Source organism: Typopeltis vanoorti, chromosome 2 (genome assembly GCF_054136105.1).
Source record: "Typopeltis vanoorti isolate ZY-2024b chromosome 2, IOZ_Tvanoo_1.0, whole genome shotgun sequence".
NCBI classification, from domain to species: Eukaryota; Metazoa; Arthropoda; class Arachnida; order Uropygi; family Thelyphonidae; genus Typopeltis; species Typopeltis vanoorti.
The window spans coordinates 36,223,122-36,246,397 of record NC_143550.1 but is presented as its reverse complement, the minus strand read 5'-3'; the positions used below and the strand labels follow the sequence as shown (position 1 = coordinate 36,246,397).

The window sequence follows — 23,276 nt, the reverse complement described above, 5'->3', positions numbered from 1 at the left end:
TGAAATGTTCCTTATAAAATGGCATTAATTTATTTTTTAAATAATTTCAAGTGCAATTGTGATAATGAAAACTAATAACTTTCATATTCCGTCAGGCGTTTAGTGGAGAAACGAGGTTACTGTGATTGTCAACGAGACAGTTTGCAAGTTATCTGTGCAACAGAATCTGTCCTCGAAAAGCAGAGCATTCGCGTTAACAAGGTCTGGGCTAATCGATCGTATCTTGCCCGCTTCTCATAAGTCGATCCTAACATCAGCGGAGCACAGAGCATTCTACAAACCCGTGGCGATGCTACACTCGTGGCAGATGCCTGAGAGAAAGGATGTGTGTGTGTGTGTTCGTGTCGCAGTTTTCAATGGGGAAAATTTCTTCCTTTCGCGAGAAGGCTTCTTGCCTGTCATTAAGTAAGAAATGAACTAAAAAGAAGTGAAAACTCACAATAGATAGAACAGATAGAAGGTGAAAATGTGCAATAACGATCCTGTGTTTGAAGACTGATGTGAACTACTCAGCGCCAAAACTCGAACATCTGTGATTGAATATCTTATTGTAGTCGTAAACAGAATGTAGGGAAGCAGTAAAAAAGGTATGAAAAATATTCTATTGACTTTGTTGTACGTGCGTGTTTCCTTTTTCTGCTGTATGTGGAGCATAACGGCATGAGTACTGTGGATACTTTGCATGCAGGTGGTGTGTATTCTATATGATCTGTTCACTTCCTTTAAATATATATCATCTATACACAATACAAACAACACACATGCCGTAAAAAAAGCTCAAAGCATAATGCAATTACTTACTTGAGTGACTTTTCGCTGATATTATCCATGACACATTCCAGTATCACGAGTTTTATTCATACTGCGTGGGAGAAAGATACAAAACTGTTTTACTATTAGTTAACGAAGAGATACAAGGATCATTAGTTATCTATTTGGCAGAGGCTGAGTGAGGAGTGTTTGGTAAATGAAAATAAGTTATTGATACCAATAGTTTATATCGTCAGTCGTAGATGTGAATCTGGAATTGCGCATATATAGACGTCAATATTATTTAATATTGGAATTACTTATAAAAAGTATTTGATTTTCTTAATGATGTCATTTATATCTTTAAATGTGAATTAAGCATGGTTGTTTGTCCACCTATATAGTAATTACGATAACCAAAACAAACTATTAGACAATCAAAGGCTGAGTTGACCGTCTATCGGCTGAACTACTGGCTATGGGAAATCTAGGTGAGTACTATTCCATGCGTTATAAATGTCGCGACTAACACCGTCTTATAAACATACCCATCGGTTTGAGAGTATTCAAACGCTGAATGTTTGATATATTAGCATAAACCTAAAGATGCCTTTTGGCGTTTCTGGTAAATCATTCAAATTTTATGCAGTTGAATCAGTATATCATAAAAGTATTAAAACGATAGCATCTTGGGTAGTTTCTTGAAATTGTAAGATCATAAATGTTCTATGAGGAAAAATCATCGATTTTCAGGTAGCTCAAAAACAGAATTTATAATAAAAAATACACGGGCGTTCTATTAATATATTAAAAATTTATGTAATCTTGATATATTCATTATGGAACAAATTTGGAACAAAAATATGATTATAAATATTTTGGTATCTGGATAAGTTTTTGAATTTTTTTTTAAATTTTAGCTTTAGTTAACCACGCCACTTAAAAAGTAATAGTTTGGTGATTAAGTTAAACTCTGTGTATTATTGTGTGATAGGCACTAAAGCCCTGGGTTATGTGTTTCTCCGGCTTAAGGTATCAGTAGTAAACGAACTGATAAATTAAAATTCGCTTCTTTTTTTTAAACCCTAAACATTTCAGAAAATACAAACGAAAGATAAATGCTGTCATTCTACGCAGGTACTGTTGTTTCGGTATTCCAAACGGTTTATCTGGTATATGTTTGTGTATCAAGGAATACGTCCTGGGATTTTTTTTTTTTTTTGTGATCTCAGAATGTCATTTATCAGTGCCCTGTTCCTAATCAGGGAGAAATGGGATACGGGAGTGATTATACGGCGTCCATAGTGGACGCCGCACGATCATTCCTGTATCCCATAAGGTTCTGGGTTAAGTCTCAGTTGGAAGTGGCAGGGTTGTGTTGTCTTTCCACAAAGATTTAGATACGGCTAAGAGTTTCAAAATTGAAATGATATTAATGTTATGGAGTAACAAAATCATTTTAACCAAAACTTTTCTGCATATGATTGCAATTGCAATGCCGAAAAATCTCTCAATGAATGGTTATTCTGCCATCAACAAAATATGTTTACACATCATACAGTTTGAAATGCTTTTACATCATGCAAAGGACTGACCGTGTAGCTAATCTGGTCTGGTTGAACAATTCGATTGCTGGAGAAGTCTAGAGGAAATACGATTGGTTGCAATTGCTGCAGAAACAACTAAGACGCTCTGATGTCAGCGTATTATGACTGGGTATGTTTTACGATTGGAAAGCACTTCCATATCCGTCTAAGACGGACTAATTCGCTCTGATCTGAAAAGCCTCATAAAATAAGATTTTTGGTATTCTAAAATGAATTCGAACCGAGATCTTTCCAAGGAGTATGATACATCTCTTAAGGACATCCTATCTATGGAAAAGAGAGGTCCAGCATCCGCCTTATATACATGGGGTCACTGCAAAATGGTTCAAAAGGATCAATTTTATACTAAATATTCTCATTTCACACAGCACTTGGTATCAAGTGTAGCAATATTCTACGCTTGATGAATTGTGTCATCATAACATTAAAAAACTAGATTCATTTTAAATTTATTGTATATAACCAATGGTTTAGAACAAATTGATTTCTCCCCTTTTTAATCACCACCCACAAAACGATCCGTATTTTTAGGGTGCTCTGAGTCGTCATGCTAGCTCGACACTTCTATAATTAAAGATAGAGACTACTGCGAGTACTGATATTCAAAACAACTAGCATTTAAACACACGGTGAAGTTTAGAAATGCCAGTTTATACGTCAGCATCTTGACTGAGAAAGCAATATTTGCTCTCACAAGAAATAAAGTGTTGATCAGATATACCAACGCACTTCTTTGATAAGCGCTAGTGATGCTTGTAATTCATTGAAAATGGTAAAATAGATGCTTTCGGGAAAGTAGACAGGCCTGGGCGATTCTAATAGGCACGTTCAAACGAAATGTCAAGATGGTTTTCTCTGTCTATTAATTTGATTGATATTAAACCATTAGATTCTTAGCCAAAGTTTTCCTACTCTAATTATTATTTCATTATATCTCTAAACTTTATTGAAATAAATGGCTTGAGATCCATGTTTCTTATATTTAATCTAATTCACTTGAAGGCAATTCAAAAGAAAGTATTTATGAGAAGGAAGAATCAGATGAACGTAATGCGTATAATCATCACATTAAAAAAGTTGGGATTAAGCACCCAATTTGGTACTAAATGATAGCTTAAATTATTACAGCATGGAAAGTTGGAATAAGGCGCTTGGCCAGTCGAATTGTAATCAAATCCCCCCCCCCCAAAAAATTCCTGTGCTATTTACTTCTACTTTTGACCAGAATAAACGCTACAAGAGGAACCAGTCCCCGGGTTTAAGAAATTTGATTTCATTTGCCTTGTTTTCGCTTTGAATATTATAGAAAAAAATGTGTGTGTGTGGGGGGTCAGATTTGTTATTTCCAGACCCACGAACATATTTTTTAGGAATTCTCATTGCATTGTAAGAAAATACAATGCAATTACAAACAAGATTAGCACATCTTTCAGAAGTCATGTCGATCATGCATACTGAATGAAGCAAAAGAGAGAACTGTCATTTCACTCTGAAATGCTGTTAAGATGTCAGGGTGGAGAAAACGAAATGTTACGCAGTCGTATCTATTGAAAATCCCACAATGGTGACGCCAACACACAACTGAATAAGTCTAAAATACTGAGTGCGAGTGATAATAGTTAATTCCCCTTTGAGAAGGTTAGTTCCCTCAGTAATCTTCACGTGGAGAGCGATTCGGTCAGTGGCACGACTAGTCACGCTGTTTGGCTTTCTGATGGACGTATTTCTATAATTCCATCACGCGCGGTTTTTATTTCGATGATATTTTGGGAGTGATAGTAATGATGTGGAAGCTGATTCTCACATTATGTCCCTTGTACCGTTTCGATCAGGTATGCCGAACCATGCCAAAACCAATCCTTGGACACAAGTTGGAATATGTGTATATTCCAACATGTTCACCGTCACACATCTGCGATCGTCAACCCGCAATTTTCAGAGAATAATAACGGTAATACAATGTTCATCACGTCAGCCCAATTTGAATATTGGGAGTTGAACTAGAAGGATGAAAAAAAAAAAAAAAAACTGGATCATATCCGTGACTGTTTTCATTAGTAGAATTCACTTTTTCTGAGGAATAGTGAAGCACAATGTTAATTTTCTAATTAGAAAGAAGTACAAAAGGCTACCAATTACGCATTGAAACAATTATGACAAAGACAGAACAACACGGATAACTCGGTGAACAGTTTTGGGGAAATGATAAATTTTGAAGCCTCCCGAATCAAACGCAGTATCAAAAATGCCGAATGGCATTAAAATCTTCGTTACAATCTCATCAGAAAGATCGCCATGGAAAGATTGAAAAGGATGCAACCCTATGGTAGTACCGTCTAGTGAATATGTCTTTAGCGGGTGGTATTGATTTTTTTGACGTCTTGAAATTACTAGCCTCTTTGGAAAAATTGATCAAAAGAACCTTTAAAATAAATTAGGTCAATTATCTTCCAAAAGAGCGTGTATATAATTATCCTAAGTTTATTAGTATTTTTTTAAATGAAAGACATTACGCAAATTAGGAACTTCTAATAAGATGCAAAGAAATATCGCTGAAAAAAAAAACAAAAAACGAGACGAACTGGCAATTGCACACGAAATTAAATATGTTTAAAAATAAACAAAAAATTGACTTGTGTCTACAACTACCATATTTATTATTTACTATTTGATTTATATATTTATTTTAATAATTAATCATTTATGTAAATCAAACACCTTTGCACACGCATTAAGTAATTAAGAATTATATTATTATCATTTTTTTTGTTTCCACATAATTTTCTAATTTTTGGTGATGCAAAAATAACTACATTGTAGTTATTTTTGTAGAATTCATTTTGTATACAGTGACAACGATTTCATTGTTATAATCTTAGAGCGTTTTCATCAAGTTCGGTAAATTCTTTTATCTCTTTTGTTCTGGTCGTCAAATAATTGACATTTAAGTTAATTATATATATATAAATAGAATTAATTTTAAATAATAAATTTTGTTCTATGAGATCTATTTCTAGTTATGTAAGTTTGAAATCAAAATCTGTGCATTTACGAATACACCTTTTAAAATTTCATAAGTTATAATACTTAATGAATCCTCGAGTAGTTGCCAGGATAAGAATAGCATCAATGTAGCTCATGCATGTCGTACGAGGCGGCTTAAATGGGTACCCGAGGAGGTAATGGATAGCAAGGCTGTGCCAACGAAGTTTAACCGAGGTTTGGCTGTTGCTGTTACCCCCTGGGGCGCAGAGATTCGAGAGTTTGAGTTCGCTCTCTTAAGGTTTTTGCCTTAAGGGAGCAATTTAATTCTCCGGCACGGCCCGCTGAGGGGCTTTGTCGGTGAATGCTTTTCTTCGGAATATGAGCGGTTCTGCTCGGTGGTGGTGGTGGTGTGTGGGTGGAAGGCCATCACTGAGTGGAGCCACCGTTGAGATGGACGGTCTTTCGCCCACGATTGAGTGGCCTAGGGATCGTCCGAATTTTTAGAGACGGCTTTATCTTTAAATATGGCAATGCTGTAGCCAATGAAGTTCTAACTGAGGCTGGGCTATTGCTGTTACCCTCCTGCCATGATCAGAGCTTTATTATAGCTCAATAACACCTTATCCTTACACTGTCCTCTACAGATAACGGGGAATATGTAAAGCATTCTTGCTTCGCCCCTTTAAGCCAGTCCTTATAAGGAATACTTAACGCAAACATATATAGTGCTTTGCGTATTCTCATCAATCTCTTGTTCATACCTGTTTAATAAAATTCTAATCAAGTCTTTCCAATTAAAAGGCGGCAAGTAAGAGACTACTGTATTTTTTCTCGTAACTGCATCTACTGGCTACATATTAGATAGCACGTGGAATGGAAGGAAAGATACGGCTGCGATCGTCTAAATTCAGCTTCGAATCTAGTCCGTGCACTAGAAAGCTTGACTAGATGCAAACTTTGAATCGAGTCAAGGTTTTCTGAATGAAAAACCAAAATGTCGCATCGTCCTCGGGGTGGCAATCCGGTAACTTTTACAAATGGAACTGTTCAACTTACTTTAACAGTACCGTAAATTGCAGGTGTAGTGGGAGTGTGGGGAGAGAATTTATATTTACAGCAGCAAATTATGGCATTTTCTATTTTATTTTATATTATCCAAAGGATAATTGCACTCCTAACAACATGACTATATAAGATTATTAGGTTTATTTAAGTAAATATAAAAATGAAAAGCTTTAAAACGAAATTTTTATCTCCGAACGACATCACAAACCCTAATCGTGAAAAGGGAGTATTCTTAACCAGATAGCTAAGCTGACTGAGCAGGTACACCTATTTCATTGAGTTATCATAAAAACAAATACATGCGGTAATTTCATTTTCTTTTTCACGATTTCAAAATGTATAATCAACTTAAGAGATTTTGAAGAATGAATCAGTTCGTGAAGAACCACAAACGTAGTGTCTTGGTATTTTATAATTTTATCCAATTAATGTTAACACGATAATTATGGATTGTGATACAAAAAGGGTGATAGTAAGGGTTGGAAAGTGGTTCTCCATTTAGAAGATTATGCTTATGAAGTACTTTTTCATCTTAGAAGTTTTATTCCACTGTATTTTATATAGTGAGTTATGTTTATGAGATAGAATGAAAAAGGGCTGATTTGTGTGGAGAGATCAAAAGCTAGATGATCTTTCTTGTGTGAAATACGATGGTGCTAAATATCATTGAAGTCGACAAGGTTGTCCTCGGCCCACAGGAATATGACACTCTAGTAAGTTATTTTTATGAAGGAGTATGTGGTTTGTAAAAAAAAAAAAAAACTGTGCACAAATGAAACAAAAGAATATTTATGTTAGCTGAAGGGTTTTCCAAATGATAATTCGAAATTTAATTTAAATTAATTTTAATTAAATTTAAATTAATTTTAATTAAGGAAACAAAAAAGTTCGAGTTTCGGAGAATAGAAGATTAATCAATTAGTAATTCTATTCAAGATATTCTTGATGATCATTAAGTAGAACTGGTTTAATTGAGGAGAGATCAATTATAAGATACTCGCTCACTTTTCCTTTTTTTTTTTTTTTTTTTTTTTTTTTTAGTCAGAGATCACGAAGGAAATCGATCAAGGTAGTAATGGTTGCGACGTGACTTGAAATTTAATCAAAGTTTTTAATACGCTTCACATAAACCTCCTAATTAAAATGTTCCTAATGGGTATCGATGATTACCGAGTGGCGAGGAAATCACGTGATACTTACACGTGAAAGTTACATTTAGAGGAGTTTTCTGAGAGGGAGCTGGTTAGAAACGGGATTCTCCGGTGGATCTTTAAGATCCCTTGTTACTATATTCATAAGCGATTCAAATAACAGGGGTGAATAAATTTGATGACTCAAATTTAAGTACTGTGGGCAATTATACATTCCACTTCAGTTCTTTAGAACGATCTTGAAAGATTGGAGTAGTCAAGGAAATGAAATTATATATTTACATTTATCCCCAGTAAACTTAGATTTTGTACGAAGGAAGTATCGGATGATTCTGAATTGAATGGACAGGATTCAGAAACGGATAAATACATGGATTAATAATTCAGTTGAGATAAGTCTTTAAGATCAGATCAGAATTGGATTAAGACCCAAGATTTTCTTAATCTACACTTATTGGTGGTTAAAGATTCGAAGGTATTTGAGGAGATTTATAAATTCTTGGAGGTTGGGAGGAAATTTAACTGAAGTTTATAAGTTGATTCGGAAGAACATAGGAGAGTTATCGGGCATTTGCTGAACTTGATTGAACTGAATTCTACTAGATGTACTACTACTTACTTAATAAAAGGTCAGTGAGAAAAAAAATTGGAACAAATATGAAACATTATGTTTAATGTTAAAAGTAAAATTATCTAAAAGTAAGAATGCTGAATAATTTTCGCCAACATAAGATTTAATTATAACTCCTACCAAACATTGCAAATGGGTTGCATTTCGCGTATTGGTATTTCTCTTTCTCACATTGATTCCGTTAAATGTTGATTTGGATCTGAAGCTATTATATCTACAACACATTCCTCCGTCTGGTTTGAGGAGGATGCACAGTCTACACATCACCCTCAATGTTTGATTTAATTGCAGTCTGGTGAATTTACCCATCATTCAAGATAAAGAGCAAACGATGTCATCACCTAATTTTAAACATTCCATCGTGTAAATGCGGGCCTGGTTGGCTGAGTGGTTAGCGTGTCCGCTCTCCAGCCAAAAGGCTCCGGTTCGAATCCCGCCGTGGGCATGGATGTTTGTGATTGAATGAAATTCATTTACCTCCTGTGAAAATATTAGTATTTTCACAGGCGGTAAATGGCGTTGGTGTAGATGATGATGGTAGTTGCAGTTCGTTGTAGTTGGTGGACGGAGACAGAGATCTGTAGAGCAGATGCCCTCCCTCAATCAGTCTCTGAACTCCCTGGAGGTGTCACGTAACAATATGAACAATAAATCTGGTGACATGGCAAACTATCATTCGGAAAATATCTCCATTCGGGAAGAGAATGCAGATGCTAATATGCAATGAAAGTTTCCCTCCACTGTTCCCCCCCCCCCTCTGCACCGAATTAATCGATTGGACTTTGTGGGTTAGTTTTCTTCCAACCATAAAATCGAATGAAAACATCTGATACTTCCATGAACTATATAAAACAGTAAGTTATTGGGATTTGGGCAGTTCGTCGAGTTACCACTGTCTCGTTCACCCAGTTGGAAGGCCAATAATACAAATATTAAATGATTAGTAGTACTAATTATAATTATTCATAAATTAAAAAACTGAGTTAGACATTGTCCCCATCTAACAGTTTGGAACTGCTGGGTTGCACTAATTAGATTTTTTTTTAAAAAAGGAATAAAAATAAATAATAAATTTATTATCAAGTATGATCTACTGTAGAATCTCGCGAAGGGAAAGATGCTTTGCTCGTGATTAGATGTACAAGAAAAAAAACATTCAGTAAGCAATGAATAAAGATTTTTTCTTTGTATTTATTAGATCTTCAAAAAAGTGTCGCATTACTGGCACTCTGAATGGATCATTGAAATCGATGATGGGCACATTAATAGACTGTCACCCGAGATGATTCATTATGTGGTGTGCGTGGGTAGCTTCGGGAATGCAACGAGATCGAGTGGCACGTGCAAAACGGTGACTCGTGTCTGTTAGCAGATTAGTTTATGTTATAGCTAGTTGGCGTGTTTACTTTGTTGAAAACTTCTTTGACGGTTTACATCATTACATGCCTTACTATTAAACTTGATCTCGTCTTTATTAATATCCAGAAGGACAGAATGGAGGAAAATGCTCAGCGTTATCAAGATTAATTGCCTCCAATGTCAATAATGGCTTCTTAGTGCCTCATAACAAAGTCCAAGAAATTAAACTGTGTGACGTAGAAACGTTCGCAAGTGGTCTTCTGAATACATCCCTCAGTAGTTTTCGATTTAAATAGAGCATATGCGGAAGTATTGTGTTGTTTTCTTTAAATCTGTACAGAAAACTTGCTCTTAAGTGAAGAAAATGAAGATTTCATCTTTTAAGGATAAGGCTTTTCTGCTTCACAGTGGAATTATTATTTTATTTATTTTTTATACGACTCAACCCATGAATAATTACAAATCTACAGTACATTTAGTACCACAGGTAAGTTAAAGATTTCTAATGATTATTTTTTGGTATTTTTTATTTTTTTACATAGTCCAGAACCCTGCTCTAGCGACCAAAGATAGACTCCCCCTTTTTTTAAGGGTCTAAATAAGCGGGGGAAACGGCCTCACCCCTGCCGATGAAATTCATCTACGCCTAAAAACAGTTACAAATATCATCCATGCCCACTGCGGGATTCGTACCCAAAGTCTGGAGAGTGGATAGCTAACCCCTCAGCCAACAGGGAGCCCTACATTTCGTGAGTTATTTAAAAATGGATTATAAAAATTGCAATGAAAGCTCACTTTGTAGGCAATGTCTTCTAGTTCTCTAGACGGATTTTAAATCATTTTTATGCGATACCCCAACATCTTCATATACTGATCACGCTTGAAAATTACTTTTCTATTCCTGGCTGACAGTAATTCAAAAACTTTTTTTTTCTGGCAGTAGGATAGTATGTTTAGTTACTGTAATAGTTCAATCTTCTTCATCTGTTTCTTATTTTACATAGCTACTGCCCTTCATTTTAACATTACTAAAAAAAGGTTTGTAGTGTGTTTCCCTAAATTTTCGTATATATATGTTGAAATAACAACCTATTTTCTGATATTTTAAATTAGTCTGATTGACCCAACGTCCTTTTTTGATATTTACTAAAATTTCAATTAGTAATCCTCTTTCCCAACATCAGATTCTTCATAACTTCAGGTTCTTTAAAATTTTAAGGACAGGTAAAATACCATAAAAATAGTTTTTCATGCTTCGAATGTTTTTTTCCCGTTTTTTCCTGTGATGAAAAAAAAAAAGTTCATTTGAAAAAGCTGTTCAACCTTAATCAAGAATTTCAGAGATGGGAATTGAGGAATTATCTGTTCTGCATTTTTTAACGGATTGTACCTTTGTAAAATTACATGATTATAATTTAGCTAGTAATTTAATCCATCATCCACGAAGAAACCTTATGTATGCTATTTTTTCAAACATGTATTAAGCCAAATTTTTTAATAAAGCAATATTTAATATCGGGATAGCCAACTAAAGCCTTCTCAGTCAGTTATCGTTTTTATGAATAACCAAAAGTTCTACTCGGTGGCCGCCAGAGGGCAATACTGTATTTCTACAAACATCTTTTGTTAGGGGATATGTAAAAATTAAATCCGATGAGCCACTTTGTAAGTTGTAACTTGTAGATACGCTTTTTGCATTACTAGTTATTAAACCTTAGTTTTTTTTTCATAATCTCGATTGTTCGATTCAATCCTCCCGAATGTATGTAACCCAGTGATTCTTCATCCATTGAATAGAGATCTCTGGTGGATCTGTCTAAAATCATGTGCAGCTGTCGTGTTAAAACCAAACTCCACCAACTCTAATTCACACGGTTTTATTAAAAGATACTGGCAGTGTTTTAATAAAAACAAACCTTGTGGAAACCATCATTTACATCTTCGTTCATGTGTAATTACATTGCATTTGCATTGAAGTTGTTCAGATTTAATATGCATAGCTGTCAAATCGCTATAGTGTATAATGAAATATTTCAATTATTAACCGGAGAGGTATTAGCATCACAGCCTAGTCATTAAAAAAAAAATCGATCGAGATTAGTTATTTTTATACAAAATTAATATTATCCACGCTTTAGATAAACAATAGGAATTTATGAAAAGAGAAACACAAGACGCCTCCTCTTTTCATTATACGCGACAGGGAGAACGAGTTCTTTGTTGTCACCGACAGACCTTTTCCAACAGAAATCTTTGTACTTTGGAGTAACATACTTGGTCGAGCTTCTCCATTACACATCTGACCTATTTCAGTAAATGTTTCTTTAGACGCATCGGTGATGATTACGTTAAAATGAAAATGCAATCCAGGTACTTCTCCGCACATTATTTTTAATTTTTTATAGCGACTGGTTTTCGTTTCAGGAACTGTCAGAATTATTTATCACTCAGAGTGAAAAAATAAAACAATCCATTACTTGTAGAATTTTATCAAATATCGAACAGCTCGTTATACGTTTTTTTTTTTTTAAAGTGAGGTTGTACATTGTCAGGGCAAGAAAGCAAACAAATTACTCTGAAATACTTTCTTTTTTTAAAAAAAGGAGCCATGAGATTATAATTTTAATGATATCTGCAAACTTCGCTATAGAACTTATTTGATAATAAAAATTCTTTTACGTACATGAGATGTTTTCAGTTTAAAAAAGAGTGGAATTAAAGCACTGGAGAACTGTTGGTGTTTTATAAAGATAGCCTAGCAACCAGGAAAAGCTATTCTTGTATTGTTATCTTTTCGGCGTATTTTGCTAAAACACCAACTCTTAAATTATTTCGTTTTTTTTTTTTTCATACAAATGGACACATGAGAATGAATTTTATGCGAATCCATTTAATGAAATAGAGGATGATCGTATTCAGTTCTCATTCATTACTATCATTCAACTATTTTTATTAGCGGAACGGTACAAAACTATAATAAAAGAAAGTATTCTCTGGCTTAACACAATGTAATGAAACTAAGCCCAAATAGCAAAAATGTGTCGAGTTGCTATTTGGAGTCGATATTACACTGAACTATTTTGTAACTAAATAAAATGGTGGTGGGGAGTATAAGCCACAAGCACTTTACAATGATTATTTCTGATCATTTCATTATCAGAAATAATCATTCTTGAGCCTGTAATTTTTTTCTTACAAACACTTAACTGTGACATTTAGTATTGCATTTTTTTTTTTTTTTTTTGGCTAGATGAGTGAAGCAAGAATGCTTTTCATCTTCCCTGTTATCTGTAGAGGACAGTGAAGGGATAAGGTGTTATTGAGCTATTAAAGCTCTGATCATGGTAGGAGGGTAACAGCAATAGCCGAGTCTCAGTTAGAACTTCATTGGCTACAGCATTGCCATCAATTACCTGGGATGGGCTGCAGTGCAGCTATTCTTATCCAGGCCACGAGTGTAGCAATCCTTATAAGGACTGGCTTAAAGGGGCGAAGCAAGAATGCTTTTCATCTTCCCCGTTATCTGTAGAGGACAGTGTAGGTATAAGGTGTTATTGAGCTATTAAAGCTCTGATCATGGCCGGAGGGTAACAGCAATAGCCGAGCCTCAGTTAGAACTTCATTAGCTAAGCATTGCCATCCATTACCCTCCAAGGGTATTGGATTTAAAACATCCCACCGAGTGTAGCAATTATTTCAAATGAAACTTTCGTATGTTTATTATGAGTAATCTTATTTGGTTGTTAATTTTTATTTAGTTGATTTGCTGATCAACAGAGAATAGGGTCATAATTTTTATTAGTAACAAATATCATAATACTTCCTTTAAAAATATTTAAAATTCAATAATTTTAAGATTAATAACAATAAAGTTACATATATTTGTTTCAGCCAGAATATGTTATACAATCTATTTCTAACTTGCCATATAATTTTTTTCAAAAATTGGAAATTCAGTTTCATGAAATAGTAAATAACAAATAATTACTACAGTTCCATCAGAGCATAAGCCGAGCTTCTGTTAGTGACGCACCTGTGCAATCGATATACGACGTAAAAGAAATCACCGGCAATATCAATCTACTCTAATAACTACACCACCAGGTAGCTCGTTCGTTTATTTCTTTATGAAAGAAAGCTCCATTTTCGCTTTCTAGGGGTACTGCGTGTTATAATGTACTACTCAAGCTAACACACAAACAATAACTGAAGTCCGCGGTTTTCAATATATTAACTGCAAGGACATCAAGATAAGTAACATCTAATAGGGTGATATTGGCAAGGCACTCCTTTCACGAGTGCCATCAGTGGAACAGGTCTGGTTCGAGAGTTACTAACGATAAAGGAAAGAATGATGAGCAAGGAAATTATTTAATGTTTCCTTTTTCCTTTATTGAATTCAAGTATTTTAGGACCATTTTTAAAATGCAACTTCATTAAATAATGAAAAAAAAAAATCTTGTGATATTTATAATTATCCTGAGTCAAGTACGAATCTCAGTTTATGTTTTTTTTTTTTTTTATCACTTAACTGAATACAAGATATGACCATGTTTATGAGAAATTTCTGAAATGGAAAGTTATTCCCACTGCGACCTTTACCCCTCTAAGAGTGTACGCAAAAGTAACGTTGCTTTATATTTTCTATTTTGGTATCTACGCGAATGTAACGCTTCGTTCCGATATAAATAGAATTTTTATTTTTATCTCGCTTCACTCTTTATTCATAGACAGTATTTCACTCTTATTCCTTGAGTAGATGGGGGGGGGGGGAATTAGAGGAGAAAGTGACAGGATTCCACGTTATCATTTGTTTAAAATACTAAACATTATTTCCAGATTCATATCTGCCGATTATTTCCCAAATTTAAATACTTTGCATGCATATCAAATTGTGATTCATATTTTTACTAAAACTACTATGAAAAAAAAAAGTTTATAAACAAGGCGTGTTCGACTTAAGCATTAAGAAGTTGAAGCTTTGGTGCATTTTCCTCTAGAATGAAACGCAAATGCAGTATAAGAAAGGTTGCCGTTGCTTATAATCATATCAAAGCAGCAATGACTATGTGGTAAACTTGCATGTGTTCATCCGCTGGTTTATATTGAGGGTGGTCGAAACCGCTCTCTACTTTTGAGATCGTCACTACTTCGGTTGCATAACAAATCGAATAATGGAAGATTCCATTTAATATATGCAGATTAATACGGACACTTTAATAAAGTATACTTAATGTGAATTAATGTTTAAATATGATAGGACAGTAGGTGGGATAAACGATTTAACCATCGTAATTTGACAATAAGTTAATATCAGTCCTCATCTTCTCACAGGAAAATGATGAGGACCAAAAGGTGTTAACAAGCAATGGAAGTTTAAGTGTGCAGATCAAAGATTGCACACACCAGATAATCTTTGCTTCTGCCAATGTTGAGATTTATAGCTGTAAACTTATCTACAAAATCTACATATTCAACGTATTTCGGAATATTCTGAATAGACAGACCTGTGTGTGTGTGTGTGTGTGTGTGTGTGTGTGTGTGTGTGTGTGTGTGTGTGTGTGTGTAAACGAGGACTGTGCTCAGATTTTTCGATTCGTCTAAATGAAGCGGGCCATAGAGCAGAACCCGTCATGTTGATAAATGGGTATTCTTAATAGTCTTCCAGTTCGATAATAAGAATTCATTTTAGGCATACGTTTCAACAGTACAGAAAATATTGAAATGGGAAACAAAAGGAAGTGAGAAAATTAAAACGAAGAATTCAACTCCATTTATTTTAAAGTGAAAGAGACGGCACTCATCCATTCCTTCCATATTAAAAGAGAATGATGAAAATGCCTTTCTTGTAACGGAAAATTTTCCAAGGTCAGAAAAGAGAACAAAGATCGTGTTATTCTCTTTTCTCGTGTTGTTTTGTTTTCCTGTTGTTGCCAAAAGACTGCACACCCGTAATTATTCTGCAAGATGTATTTGAGATTTCTGCTTGCATGGATAAATGTGGATAGATTTTTCTTCTTCATTTATGCAAATTCGTTTCATTTTTTTACTAAACTCCTTCTGAACATCATTTTACCATTTGGTTTTCTTTCTGTGTTTAAGATAATTTGTTCGGTATCTCTGTTGTGTGTGTGTTCGCGCGGAAGCGTGCATGGTTTGATCTAATTGGTACCCTGAATGTTGGGACAATTAATTTACAACTAAAAGGTTGGTTGACTGAATAATAAATGCACAACATTAAAAAAATGCTTTTTTTTTCAAGTTAGGCAATTGAGGATCTCCCTCCTGTTCTCGTCCATTCTGGCGAGAGAGAGAGAGAAAGAAAGAGAGGTTAACAGATGGACTTTACAAAAGTGCCTGTTTTTCATTCTCCGTATATAATAAAATTACTTCTTTCTGACGAGGGAAATAGTCGTGGCATAATGCTTCTGCGTAACCATGGTAACAGCTAGTTCTGCTTTGATGCCGAAGATGAATGTTTTTTCGTTTCCAATGGAGGAATTGATGTGGCAGTAATGCAATGGGCGTTATTACTTATATGTCCTGAAGTCCAGTCCAACTCGTTCCAGAAATATCCCCGAGAATTAGAGGGATAATACAATAAAGCATCAAAGTTGGTAATAAAAATTAAATTTTGGTTTTTTTTTAATGTTTAGCTATACATCTCTTAATGTTGGGCGAGTAAAAATAATACATTTTACTCGGACCAGTGTAGAACTCTTCCTAGTCCTTTTTAGATATTATTTCTCCAGTTTCCTGCTCTTATTCATGTTTCAACTTTCAGAAAATATTTAAATTTTTCATTATTCAGTAGCCTTAAGTTTAGACTGCTTAAACTCAACATATGAGGAAAATACGAGTTAGTTTTAAATCAGACACAGAAATTACAACGATTACAATAAAAACTGGGAAAAAAATACAAAAGTACGATTACGTATCTGGTAAATAAGTCATGAAAATGAAAAATTAAAAGAAGGTTACCGTGGGACTATATGGTTGATGAGTCTCCTTCAGGAATTATTGCAGCATCTCTTAAAAAAACTCATCCCTGAAAAAACCATCAAGTTTTATCATCCAAGCAGAGCGCCATTTAATAACTAGCCTAATAGTAAAATTCTCTGCTGTTCTTCTATGAATAAATAATGATTTTAATTAAATTGTGTTGGCGAGAAAAGAAGAGAATTGTACAATGAATTTACCTTCATGCGTCCTAGCCCGAGTAAAAACCAAAGTTTTCTAGGAGATAAATGCTACATCCACGCTTCGATATGACAGTGCGGTTTCGGTTGAGATAAATTCGTGGAGTCCCTGATGGTCTATTTGGAAGCTTTCTTTAATTTCATTACAATATATGGTAAAGCGAATAAGGTTATGGTGTTCATTACTAAAGTAATCTGAAACCGACTAACTCCTGCAGTTGCAAAAATGTTATAAGGTTCATGTTCTGGAAGGGATTGGAACCTAGGTCTGATTCGGAAGTCCCTCATTCCAATACAGGTTTATACATTCTTCAAGCTATGCCCCGGAGCTCTACTAAATACTTCAAACAAACGGACTTTACATTAACTATACTGTTGTCTGATATACAGTATGTACTGTGCTAATTGTCTGAAGTTCTTTATAAATTAATTCGATTTCAGCGACGCTTAAAACCTTCAGAAATGCAACAATTAGTCTATAAATGGGTTCGCATCTCAACTTTATGGTTTATTGAATACTGATAATACTTTTGTGAAAGGTTTTCTTCCTGATACTAATTATGGGCTAGAAAAACACGAGTAAGATAATATTGAACATTCTGCAACAACTCTTTCTGCAATCTTCATATCGTAATTAAGTGAGCAATGTAGTTTACAGCATAAAGAAGATAATTTCAAAAATTTTATTAACATTTTATATCTGTTCGAAGGAGATTACAGAAACTATGAATTCAGTTTTACCGCTAATTACTTCCCAACTATAAACATTGATGGTTTCTTTGAGTTTATTATCAGTGAGGGTATCGAAAGTCCTCAAAGGTTGAATAGTCTTAGGAGGGATGGTGAGAATTGGAGTCATAAAAACGTATGTTTTGAGATGATTGAAAACTAAGAATAAGAACTATAAAAATGTGCGTTAAAAATTGTACTTTATTACCGCAAAGTTTATAAAAGCTAGAGATTAAAATGAAAGTAATAATATAATTATTACTTTCAATTTTTTTTTAAATAAAAGTTATTATTTTTGAGGGAACCGATGTAGTAGAAGTAATCCTAATTCTTTTTAGCGGTCGAAAAGGTTTAAAGAAGGATTGAAATAAGTTCCCGGAGTCATTGATGGTCTATTTGGGAGCTTTGTTTAATTTCGCTACAATTATGGCCAAAGCAAATAAGGTTATGTATTAATTAAAAGAAACACACGTATAACCACAGTGAAAATTATTTAATTGTAAATAAATCATCCTAAGTATCTTAGGACATCATTAGTACAGTAATTTAAAACAATAATAGGAATAACATACACTTAGGGAGCATGATTACAATAGAATCTCATTAAACGTGTAACGTGTTCACCCAATAAAAAGCAGCATGCAGCGTGGGTCAAATACCGAGTCAAAGAACGCAATTAATAAAAACTTAATTGACAGAACCCTGAACACACTTAACCATCACCAAATTCCAAGAAACTGAGCATGACGCACTAAAACAAATTTCATTTTCGTTGAGGAATATTTGGGTTTATTAAAAACTTGGATTCCAACAACAAAATTCATGTCAAACATGAAACGAAAGCCATTTAAGGCTAATGAAACATCTACATTACTTCCTGAATTTATAGAATCTAATAAAATTCAGATGTCCAATGCTACAACACATCTAACAAAAAAGGGCGGATGATTATTGTTGTAATATATTTTTCCTGAATACTTAAGGATTATAAATGCGCAATTTAAATAAATCACACAGCATCGCATTTAAATTACCGAACATTAACATGATGGCTTATTGTTAAGATTACACCAAACGAAATTTACGCCTAAAAGGTAATTAGCGTTTTAATTGGCATTTTCAAAGAATCACTTCTTCCAACTGTACGAAGGAGGAATTTTTATTACGAATTCTTTAGTTAGAAATTAAATTCTCCTTGCCAATAAGTTATATTCTTGTTCAATCCTTTACCATAATGTAAGCACGGTTATCGAGTGAAATATTCTCACCACTAGGCTAATTGACATCACAATTGCTTATGCAATAGTTCTTTGTGTATATAATTCTAATAGGCTTAAAAGAAGTACCACTGCTAGACAGATTATGACTATAAGATTATATCTTATTAAGTAGAGTTTACTTTGTTTTTAAGGAAAACTTCATAACCATCTCTGATCCAGAATGCTTTAATAAGACGTTTATACACCTTTTTATTATTTTTATATATGCAAAGTATATATAAAATTCTGCATTAAGTAAATGTGATTGGTAGTTGGTCTATTGATTCATTCAATCCAATACCCTTGGAGGGTAATGGATGGCAATGCTGTAGCCAATGAAGTTCTAACTGAGGCTCGGCTATTGCTGTTACCCTCCTGCCATGATCAGAGTTTTAATAGCTCAATCAGTAACACCTTATCCCTACGCTGTCCTATACAGATAACGGGGAAGATGAAAAGCATTCTTGCTTCGCCCCTTTAAGCCAGTCTTTAAAAGGACTATAAGATGTGATTGTCTTGGTCTACCTCCGAGTCGTCATTTTTCTAGTGATTTTTGTACTTGTATTCTATGACCCAGTTTCTACTAATGTGCATTTCGGGGTCCTTTAATGGGGGCTTGCCCTAGAACAGCGTTTCTCAAAATGTAAGCCGCGAGAGAATATCATTAGTATAATTTTATTGTAGTTCGTACATTTTCAAGTTATGTTTAGGATATATTAAAAATCCTATTAATTAAAAAAAATCCCTTTACATAATTCTTTTAATTTCAATATAATCGCAAATAAGTATTTTGTCACATTTCACATATCTCAACACGCAAAAAAATCTGCCACTGTGTAGCCAAGGTACGCTGAGAAATCCTAATCTTCTACCGGTTGCATTTTCCTGGAAAAAATATTAATGTGTACGTTGTGTGCCAACTAATTTACGACGGTAGCATTGAAATTACCATCTGCTGTAATGAAGAGTCGATCTCGCTGCTGTTTGTCAGTTCGTATATGTTTTTCCTTGGCTCTGATTAAATTAGATTTTATTGAAATTTATTTGGTATAATAACGAAAATTTATCCAGCCATCTGCTTTTTTTCTCATATCATGTGTAAGCGAAACAAATACGGTAAACATTTAGGAATTATATAAAGCAGTAACTCCAACTATGGCTCGAAAGGATTATATGGAATTTAGGATACTCATTTCCATTCAATTTTGATTTCAAGTCAGATTATTTCCAGCAAGAAGAGTAGACAAAAAAAAAAATGTCTAAGTCAATGAATAGAACAAGGCTGCGGGTTTAGGTTTTCAATTGCTGCGATAAAAAATCACAATACAAGAATGTCATTTTGGAAAGCATTTATGACTGTCTCGTTTCCATATTCGGAACTTTGATATTGTTAATTGCTGCTCATATTATTATGCAAAATGTAAAAAATAAACAACATTCTTAGCCCACCCACTGTATGTTGATGTACTCAAGGTCTACGACCGTTCTTGGGTGGGGTTACATAAATAATTTCTCGAAACATGAGCTAGCCTACCTTTACTGACTTACTGAAGTTATTAATTTGAAAAACGGTATTCTGAAATTTGGAATATGAAAGAGCAGCTAATCTTGATAAAAAGATGTATTTCAATTAACTATATAAAAAAATAAATAAATAAAACAGAGAATAAAAAAATGAAAACGAACATTCACTTAAATTAAGCCCTGAAGATAAGATGGAATTAAAATGGCTTAAGATAATTCGAAATTTTAGAGTAACGAACTTTAGATGTCCGGATCTCATTACCGATTCTTACTCGCTAGATTTGCTTCCAATATAAATTTCAAATACAGGATTAAAATTGCTAAACAGTTATTTAGAATTCAGTTGTGGCCGATGGCATATTACTTCTCGGCTCACCTTCCCCAGTCTATTACGCCACGTAGGTATCAACACGACTCGCATGTCTGAGAGGCTGACATACGAATATTAAAATCATAAGATTTTATACCGTAAATTTTGATATTTGTTTCACTTTAAAATTAACTCACTGGGCTATATTTAAAATGTACACTCAGTGGCCAAAATATTAGAAACACTCCCAAATTTCCGTTATTAAGTTGAGGAAATAAAAATAGCTTGACGTTTACTTGAGTCAACTTATTGCTAAGTATAACAATGAATACGCTCACAATTCATTTCTATACATGTCTAGAATTTAGGGACTTCCTTAACAGCATTGGCCAAGAACAGCAAAACTTATCCAAAACAGTTCTATATTTCAGAATTTTAAGTTGTATAGTTACATATGGGAAAGATTGGTCACATATGCGTGTGTGTTTGTATCATTACGGGAATGCCAGTAATGATGACCTTGAATCCATCAATTTTGTTCTTAAGCCGAAGTTGAGTCTCGCCTATCCCATACAGAATGAGACCTCCAGTAATTCAAAACTGACCGGGAAACAATACGTGGATCATGATTAGAGTTTTTCATCCCCTGCTTTCCCCCCCTTTTTTTAAGCTCTTCATTATTAAATGTATTATTTATCACTAGTTTCATTTGACTTTTTTTTTTCCTTTTAAAAAAAAAAAAAAAGTGATTCCGTAGAAAAATTGTTTTCATTTTTTTTTCCACAATAGAGCTTGGTTAGAGTGTGGCTTAACTTTACAATATTTCGAACAGTTAACTTCTTAGAAGTTCTCCAAAGCATTTTTAATTAAAAACCGCATTCCGAGTGCATTTTTCCTCTTTCTTTTCATTTAAGAACTTCAGGAATTCTTTTGATAGTCGTCTTACCATCATCGCTTTTCTCTAAGATATTTTAATAATTCATGGTGGCATTCTCAGGTTGAAAGATAAGCTAGCGCATGTGGATGGAGAGCACCGACAAAGCCATGCAATGAAAGAAAGAAAAAATTAAGTCCGACTGCAATCAGAATTTTAGATGTGGTCGCATCTAAGTAGTTAACGAGTTTTTTTTTAATCACTTTAGAAGGAACTAATTTTCTTAATGCGAAATTAAAAAGTGATTGTTCTATAATTAGATTCTGACAAACGCATTTCTTCTCAACTCATCTGCTTAGTTTAATTAAGAACCAATCAATGAGTGCTCATTCTCAAGTTTGATGCAACTCTATAAGTAAAACGACAGTCTTTTTCTCCCTTTAAGCAAAATCTAATGATGTTCGTCATTTATTTTAAAAAATTCTTTTAAACATATATTTAACAATGTTTAAAAAAGAATTTTTTAATGTATTTAATTTTTTTAAAACTTCACATATAGACACACACGATTTAGGTTTGTTGATTCTACAGTAAAAGCAAATAGTCATGGATTGGAGAGCGAAGCGCCCTCTAGTAGTAATCTTGGAATAACTACTATATTTACGACAATTATGCGTTAAGCAGAACTTCTAAAAATATCACGAACAATGCGATTTACATACCGAGAATCCGTGGAGAATTTACGGCAGGTCCTCGTGGCTTTTGTTGAAAAGTCTGTATGCCAGTCATTAATATCTATTGATGCTGCTTCTATAAAGATTGGAAGAAAATAGTCAATTATGACGTCATTAGAACATGATTGCAGTAAAAAGATATTGATCGCAGATTGTGAATACTTCAACATCTGCTCTTATTATAGCTAGTTAAATTACGAGTTTAGCTTTACTTGGTAGAATAAATGACATTTGAAAGAGACTTCAAAACCAAGCTTAGAGTGGAAAAATCCACTACCGTCCGAAACATGCTAACACAGCAAAATATTCAAAAGCGTAGATAATGTTCCTGGCATTGTTGAAACTGAAATGTTTCGGAGGATCGGCGCATTTTCCTCTGATAGTGTGCAGACGAAATCAAATCATTCAAAAGTACATTGAATATTAGATTATGAGGAAAACGAGAACTTACATAATCTGAGAGGAAAAATAAATAAAGGTCACCTTCCCAACAACGAAATAGTTATGTAGAATACTTCGATGCTATTCTATTAGTTGCGAGTAGATGGATAATACTAGAGAATTATGTCGTTCGTTGAGATCTTTTGTGCTCAATCTCATTTCACGGAATCCGACAGCCTGGAATAAATCATATTTGCAAATATGCTCGTATGGTAATAGCAGAAAAATAAGTTTTACTTCCTCGTTATTTCTTTTGTGTTCTATAGAAGTTTAGATCCGAAATCACGAAAGACTTCTGGGCTGACAAACATCAAAATTTAGAAACATTGAATGAAGGGAAATTGAATAAAATTTCGAATTGAAATCCCGTTACATAAATACAAATTTTGCTATCGTGATTACATTTCTGGAACAAGCACGCACATACACGTATTAATAAGAAAGATTGATTTTTCATTGCCTAAAACGGACAAACTAGTCAGAAGAATGCACGCATATAAATTGTAAAGAATAAGATGGAATTTAATATTTTATTTCTTATTTCTTGAAAACTAAGATATTAATAAAAAATTAGAAATATAAAATTAATTAGTCAAAAAACACCATTTTATTTTTATGACATATCGATAACAATTTTCTTGAAAGAAGGTTGTTTCAT

General features: G+C 33.9%; 1 long non-coding RNA gene across 1 annotated transcript in view; it reads left to right on the top strand.

Moving 5' to 3' along the window:
- The first annotated feature begins 301 nt into the window (after positions 1-301).
- LOC150108923 (uncharacterized) overlaps positions 302-23,276 on the top strand; it is an 88,266-nt gene continuing 65,291 nt past the window's right edge. The window contains exon 1 of the long non-coding RNA XR_016549403.1: positions 302-587. This is a non-coding gene — a long non-coding RNA (uncharacterized LOC150108923). The remainder of the gene's footprint in view (positions 588-23,276) is intronic.